At 29.5% G+C, this 7,538-nt stretch overlaps 1 long non-coding RNA gene across 3 annotated transcripts; it reads right to left on the reverse strand.

Moving 5' to 3' along the window:
• Positions 1 to 434: 434 nt before the first annotated feature.
• LOC139500734 (uncharacterized) lies at positions 435 to 6,471 on the reverse strand. 3 transcript variants are annotated; one of them, XR_011658345.1, is made up of 4 exons: positions 6,377 to 6,471; positions 5,992 to 6,062; positions 3,820 to 3,920; positions 435 to 782 (listed from the first exon to the last, which is right to left on the reverse strand). It is a non-coding gene; the product is annotated as an uncharacterized lncRNA (long non-coding RNA). The 3 variants fall into 3 exon arrangements; XR_011658346.1 differs by lacking the exons at positions 5,992 to 6,062; positions 6,377 to 6,471 and adding an exon at positions 5,717 to 5,769; XR_011658344.1 differs by lacking the exons at positions 5,992 to 6,062; positions 6,377 to 6,471 and adding an exon at positions 5,517 to 5,654.
• Between the last annotated feature and the right edge of the window lie 1,067 nt (positions 6,472 to 7,538).

The following is a 7,538-nucleotide window of genomic DNA, read 5'->3' on the forward strand; positions in this document are numbered from 1 at the left end:
ATTGTGAGCATATAGTATTGCGATTTTTCGACTATGGACAAATGTGAGTTTAATTATCATGATTTTAAAAAAATCTTATGTTTCAGTCATCAAAATGAAAGTTCTCCTTATTGCGATACCCACCCAGTTACAATTGTTCACATTAAATAAAACTTGCAATAATCGCTTAATTCATAGTACAGTAATCTCTTTTTTGTATCAAATCCATGATACATTATAATGTATTCATTATCTTTGATCACTGGCAATTTGAGGGATAGTTGTCTCATTGGCATTTCTATCATACATCCTTTGATATTTTTTATATGGCTGAGAGATAAATTTAGTTTTCTGTGTGACTAAAACCTGTGTATAAAGTTGCACTTTCAGGCTAAAAATTGTAAATTTCTGGCAGCACATCTGTCAAGAATTATGTATATTTAAGATATAAAACATTTTCATAATTCATTTTATTTTAATGAGAAAAAAATCTTCAATTCATACCCAGATTTAACAAATTCTACTGAAATCTGAAGAAGACAGTACAAGTTCTTCAAGTCTTTAAATGTATACAATTGTTTGTCACAGGCTATTATTTGCCTTGTAAGTCTTCAAATGAAAAATACCACATTTAGGTCATACAAATGCTAGTCCAGATAACATCCATGTAGTCTTTAAATTATTTGATTATTGTCTCATTTCTGTTGAGGCTTCACTTCTAATACAATTGACTTTATTCAAAGATGACGTCTTGACAACTCCTCTGCAAACAAACTAGCTTGTTCTGAACTTCTCACAACATACTGAAAAGTAAAAATAACATTTATAATCCATAAAGTATGCTTGTTTGAGTTTAATCAGCCATTCATATTACAAGTTTAGTTTGATCAATTTTGAATGGTAAATGTTTCTAAAAAAGATGTGGAATGATTGCCAATAAGACAACTCTCAACAAGAGACAAGACCAAATGCCACAGAAATTGACAACTATAAGTCACAGTACAGCAAAGTATGTAATGTTAACTTTTTATAAACTGTTATCACAGAGATATATGTCTCGCCTTTTTGTAATTTTGATTATTCAATTATGTTGAAATCAAAATAGCAATACTTTAACATCTTACACAAGTTATGCAAATATTCAAAGTAAATGAACCATGACCGATCGAGTTACATGGCTAAACAATCTCCAAGTAAATAAGATGTGCCAATGCTAATACAACTGCATACCAAATACCATTGACTTATTATAAGTCGTTCCCAAACCTAAATGCAAAAATTAACTTGTAAACTATGTAAAAGTTTCAAAGTCAATGAAGCATAAAGAGGGGGTGGGGCTATATAATCTCCATGGAAACAATACTTGCAAATGTAAATAAATTTGAATACCAAATATCAGATTGATTTAACATTAGCAGTTCATCTTAAACTGATCTAATAAAAAAAAATAATACATGTAAATTAAGATAAGTTTCAAAGTCATTAGACTTTGACTGAGGGGCGAGGCCAAATATTCTCCATGGAAATGAGATGTGCCTATGCTATATACAACTGAATACCAATTTACATTGGCCTACCACTAATGGTTCCCCTTGAACTGACCTAATCAAACTAATACATGATAACTTACAAAAACTTTCAAAGTCAATAGACCATGACAATGGGGACAGAGCAAAATCATCTCCAGGGAAATGAGATATGCCAATGCTCATACAACTGCATACCAAATATCATTGACCTACCACTTGTGGTTCCCCATTAACTGACCTAATCACAAAGTAATACATGTAAAATAAGCAAAGGTTTCGAAGTCAATAGACTATGACTGAGGGGGCAGGGCCAAATAATCTCCATGAAAATGAGATATGCCATTTGCTTACACAACTGCAGACCAAATATGATTGACCTACCACTTGTGGTTCACCATAAACTATGCCTAACCACAAACTAATATATTGTTGCTGTCACCGCCGCCAGAATCTACATACCTATGTCTGGCTTTTTGACTCCACCAAAGGGCAGAAAAAAATATCTCATCTGGCCAAGTATTTAAGATGTCTTTTTAAACTCAAATTAAAATAAGATATGACATAAAAAATACTACATTTATTATTTACTTTGCAAGATATATAAATCAATTTGTAGGATATTGTTTTAGTTTACACAATATCTTTTTTAATTTATAAATTTGGTAATTCTTATCTTATTATTTAGCTTAAATAGATATACCGGTAAGAAGATGTGGTATGAGTGCCAATGAGACAACTTTCCATCCAAGTAACAATTTATAAAAGTAAACCATTATAGGTCAAAGTATATCTTCAACTCAGAGACCTGGCCCACACTGAACAGCTACAAAGGGCCCAAAAAAAAATACTAGTGCAAAACCATTTAAACGAGAAAACCAATCTAATCTATATAAAAAATTAGAAACACTTATGAACCACATCAACAAACTACAACTATATACCAAACATCATTTATTTCATTAAATTTATATATATATATATATATTTTATTCTGAAAAACTGCTGATGCTGAAGATACAAGTTTATAAGATATTTCTGAAAAAATAGTAATAAGATATCAGTTTAGATAAACAAGATATCTTTTTTACTCAATAAGTTATTTTTCAACCAAAAACAGATAATTAATAAACTAAAACAGATACCCTTATAAAATGTTAATAAGATATCTCATCCAATATTATATATAGATTCTACCGCTGAACTGAGTGTGATATGATATTTATACATGACAGTTAAAGGAGTAGGTTCAGTAAGACCCCATTTTGGACCCAAAATATAGCAGTTTTGCAAAATTGTGAAAATGTAATCCTTTAGCTATTTATTGGAAAGTAGAATGCTTCTGCTACACAAATATGGTCTGTTTTTGACAATACAATGCACATATATCGGGTACTAACATCATTAAGTCATGCCAAATTACTGAAATCTTCACAATTTTAGCATTTTGGTTAAATTTTAGACGGTTTCCGTCTCAAATGAAAGTGGCCGCATTCGTGTTCATTCATAATATTGAAATGTTAGTTGTATTTAATGATAATACATGACATATATAAAGATTGAGGATGAACACGGATGCGGCCACTTTCATTTTTGACAAAAACCATCTGAAAAGTGACAATTTTTTGCATACTAGTATTTGATAGATTTTTCATATTTTTGCTTGAATCGGAGGGTTTTTAATGACTTAATCAGCTAAAATCTTTCACATATACTAATTGAATCAATTGAAATAGACAATTGAGTGTTTAAAAAGTGTCCAAAATCTTTCGTTAGATGAACCAGAAATTTGAGGCCAAAATCAGCCCTTACCGGCTCCTTTTCAAATTAAAAGGCGAGGTTTGCCAAGTTTTTTTAATATTCAAAATTTAAATGTCGAGAGTGGATAACTACCCTATTGCACAAGATTTGGTGGTGAAATCTGTTTCTCTAATGATTTTCAAACAATATGCAGGCAAACTTATTCCTTCTTTTTGAATGATCTGCAAAAAAATGTGTTTTTCTATGTGACGTCATCAGGTATGGTTGCCTTTTTTTCATACCGTCACAATAGGAAATCCAGAGGAAAGCAATAAAATTCGAGGTCATAATTGGATTTTTACCAATGAATAACTGAAATCAAACGAAACCACACATTGATTAAATGGGTGCAGAAAGGATTAAATTGATGAAAAATTCGAGATATAAGATATATCATGTAATATACAATGTATCCTTTTTAGTTTATATGCATGATAAGATATTTCAATTGGTTTATATATTAGACATAATATATAATTTTCAAGTCGAAACATTAAACAGAATACAAACCTACCATGTATGAGGTACAAATGTCCTTTGTACACAAAAATAAGGAACCCTGGGATGTGGTACATACTACATCATGTACAGTATTGGAACAGTCTGGTTCAATATCTGCAATGAAAAAAAACATAATCATAACTGATGTTGCTTAAAGTTTAATAAATTTGTTTATACAAGTTAAAATTAAAAAAATTGTAAGTGTTGCACAGTACCCAGTGTCTTGTCTACTTTTGCTGTTAATCGCAGGCTCAACAAAAATGAGGGGAAAAAAAACAATAAAAATATTCCTCTCGAAACTATCTTTTGATTGTAAGAAGCTTCTGTCCAAGTTTGATAAATCCAGGATAGTTTATGAATCTAATAAATGTTTTAAAAACTTTAACTGCAGACTGTATGTAATGTTAACTGGAGAAAAAGACTAAGTTTATAAGTAAAATACAGAAAAACTGTGAGGTACAAAATTTTAACAAAATTTCCTTCTAGATACTAGATTTGATCATAAACAATTTTCTGTCCAAGTTTGGTATAAATCCAGGATAGTTTAAGAAAGTTTATAATTAAATTTTTTTTAAACTTTAATCACAGAGTGAATGTAATGTTTCCTGGCAGAAAAATTAAGTCCATTTACAAGTAAAATACAGAAAAAAAATGATTTTTTAACAAAATTTGCTTCTGAATACTATCATAAAATAATGATCATAAACAAGTTTCTGTCCAAGTTTGGTAGAAATCCAGGACAGTAAGAAAGTTATTAAAATTTCAAAAACATTTATGTGTTTTAGCAGGTCAGGACTAACCATTAATTGGTCAGTGAATTGTATCCCAACTTAGGACAGGATGACACGCAAATTCATGAAGCTTTCCATATTTTTTTTTTAGATGTTGTTGAAGATGAAAAACATGCTTTGTTAAACTGTCCTGTATATTCATATATCTGTAATGTTATTTTTAGTCATGCTAGTATTGTTGATCAGAATTTTTTACATGTGTTTGATAATGAAAAGTTGATATTTCTTTTTACAAATGAAAATATGGTATTTTATACTGCCAAAATCTGCTGACATTTTAATATGCGAAAATGTATTTTATCCTCATGATAGTTGACTTTTATTTGTACTATAAATCAAGAAAAATTGTTATAGGATCTGCCTACCCTTCGGGAGCAACTGAGATCACCCCCAGTTTTTGGTAGGGTTTGTGTTGATTAGTCTTTCGTTTTCTATGTTGTGTCTTGTGTACTATTATTTGTCTGTCTTTTTTTTTTAGCTATGGCGTTCTCTGTTTATTTTTTATCTATGAGTTTGACTGTCCCTCTGGTCTTTTTCCCCCCTCTTTTATAGTCTCTCATAACTCTTTATAGAGTGGCTCTTGTTGTTAACTTGTGTTTTAAAAAGCTGTATATTTTATATGTAACAAGTAGTGAGACTTTAATAAAGTATTTGTCTTGTCTTGTCTAAAATTTATTTTTTGTCATATAATGAGGTATAATGCAGTTTTTATAAAAAAAAAACATTAAAGAAATATTGGAACATGGCTTCTTGCTTTTCTCCACCATTGATGTAGAATCAATGCTTATTCCTGACATGTTTAATCTTTAAAATATCTGGAATCATTCCCCATGATCATTTATACAATAAAATTATATCAGTATATATATATACATATATGTTGAAATATGAGATATTAAAAATGTAATAGAAAACTGACCTTTTTTTTTTTATATGAAATCAAAGATGTCCATTAAATATGAATACAAATGATATCAGCACCACTCAGTTCAAGATATAAGAAAATTCTAACCAAACAAAAGAATTTCCCTCCAAAAAAAAGACATATGACTTAATGAACCAATCATTATAAAGAAGAGAGAGTTGTCATACCCCAAACTTTTTTTAAAACATACTCACCCCTTCTCGTCCAATGAAAAGTCAGTTTTTAGCCCTCTAATTCTCATAGTACATGGTTTTCCATGCACTATGAAATGCTATACACGAATGACTTTTCATTGTCAGTTAAATAAAAACTAAGGGGTTATAACTCATTGATCCATGAAGAAGTTTAACAATAAACATAATCACTAATGCATGGCTAGAAACTACTCACTAAGTACTTATAGAATTTAAAATATTAACTCATCAGATAATATATACAGAACATTATTAAAGAATTAATAATTGTTTACCTCTCGACTGCTAGTATGTATAGAAGATTATTCACTGGAAGTTTTGCAAGTTTCTTGTGATATGGGTCAATCTGTAAATAAAAAAAAATATATATAATTATTAAAATTTCTATGTTGGAGAGTGCAGAACTATTGCAAACAAGTGCTATTTAATACCAAAAGATAAGCTTTAATAGTCATTCTGATAATTTCAATAGCTTATTAGTACATGTATCTTAAAAACACTGCCAATCATCAATTGGTCAAGTTATCATTGAACAACTCAGAATTAAATTGTGTTTCTATTCATTTTGTTTTCTTTTATCATGGTAGTATTAAACATACAACTTCAATAGCTAAAATCCAGTATAAAGCAAGCTCTCTCTGTATAAATTTCTTTTCATACCTTGTTTAATTTTATGACCAGTGTTTCTTCCTCAGTTTCTTCATATCCAAAGTTCTGTTCGTGTTGTGTATGGGAAAATCAAAATACATTCTCCAAAAAATGCCTCATTAATTAATGCTGTAGGTAAAAATTAGCTGAAAGGTACAGACTTCTGGAAATACAGTCTTTTTAACGACCAAAATAACCCTTATGGAAACAAACTAAGAATAGACAGAAAATTGAAAAAAGATTATACAAATTAGAATTTTTTTTTATGAATAGATTTAGATCAATACATGATATCAAATTTTATCAAAATAAGAACAAGTAATACTGGTTGTTATCTAAATATTGAACAGGGTAGACATTGTAAATTACCTTTGAAAAAAAAATTGTGTCCTCTCTAAAAAGGAGGTAGAAGATAAATATTCTTTTGCTTTAAAATGTCAAATTTTAGAAGAATGTAGGCAAAAACTTTTTCAGAAAGTAGAGAGTATAGTTCCAGAATTCACCAAAATGTCCGATGAGGAAAAATTTATATTTACATTTACATTTAATGAGTATGACGTAACTAAAATTATTGTCAAGGGATCGTGAGTTAATGATTTATATGTTTTAAGAAATAGCCTAGCTGATAAGAACAAGAGGCTCTCAAGAGCCTGAATCGCTCACCTGAATTTTTTTGGTTTAATCTCATATCAATGATTATTTTGGCTTTTCAATTTATTAAAATGTTCTTTGAATCGTCCTATTTTCTTCAAAAGCAAAAAAAAAAATCATTTTCTCCTATGTTCTATTTTAGCCATAGGAGCTATGTTTCTTGACATACAAGGAAATGAAATATAAAATTTATACTAGATACTCTGAAACTCTAAAACTCATTTAGCCTAAGTTTGGCTGAAATTGATACAGCAGTTTCAAAGGAGAAGATTTTTTAAAGTAAGTCAACATGATGAACAAATTGTGAAAAAAGTCTTTATAGGGCAAGAACTCCTTAAGAGGTCAATTGACAATTTTAGTCAAATTGACTTATTTGTAGATCTTACTTTGCTTAACATTTTTGCTTTTAACAGTTTATCTGTATCTATAATAATATTCAAGATAATGACCAAAAACTGCAAAATTTCCTTAAAATTACCAATTAAGTGGCAGCAACCCAACAATGGTTTGTTTGATTCATCTG

The sequence above is a fragment of the Mytilus edulis genome, chromosome 13 (assembly GCF_963676685.1).
Source record: "Mytilus edulis chromosome 13, xbMytEdul2.2, whole genome shotgun sequence".
NCBI lineage: Eukaryota > Metazoa > Mollusca > Bivalvia > Mytilida > Mytilidae > Mytilus > Mytilus edulis.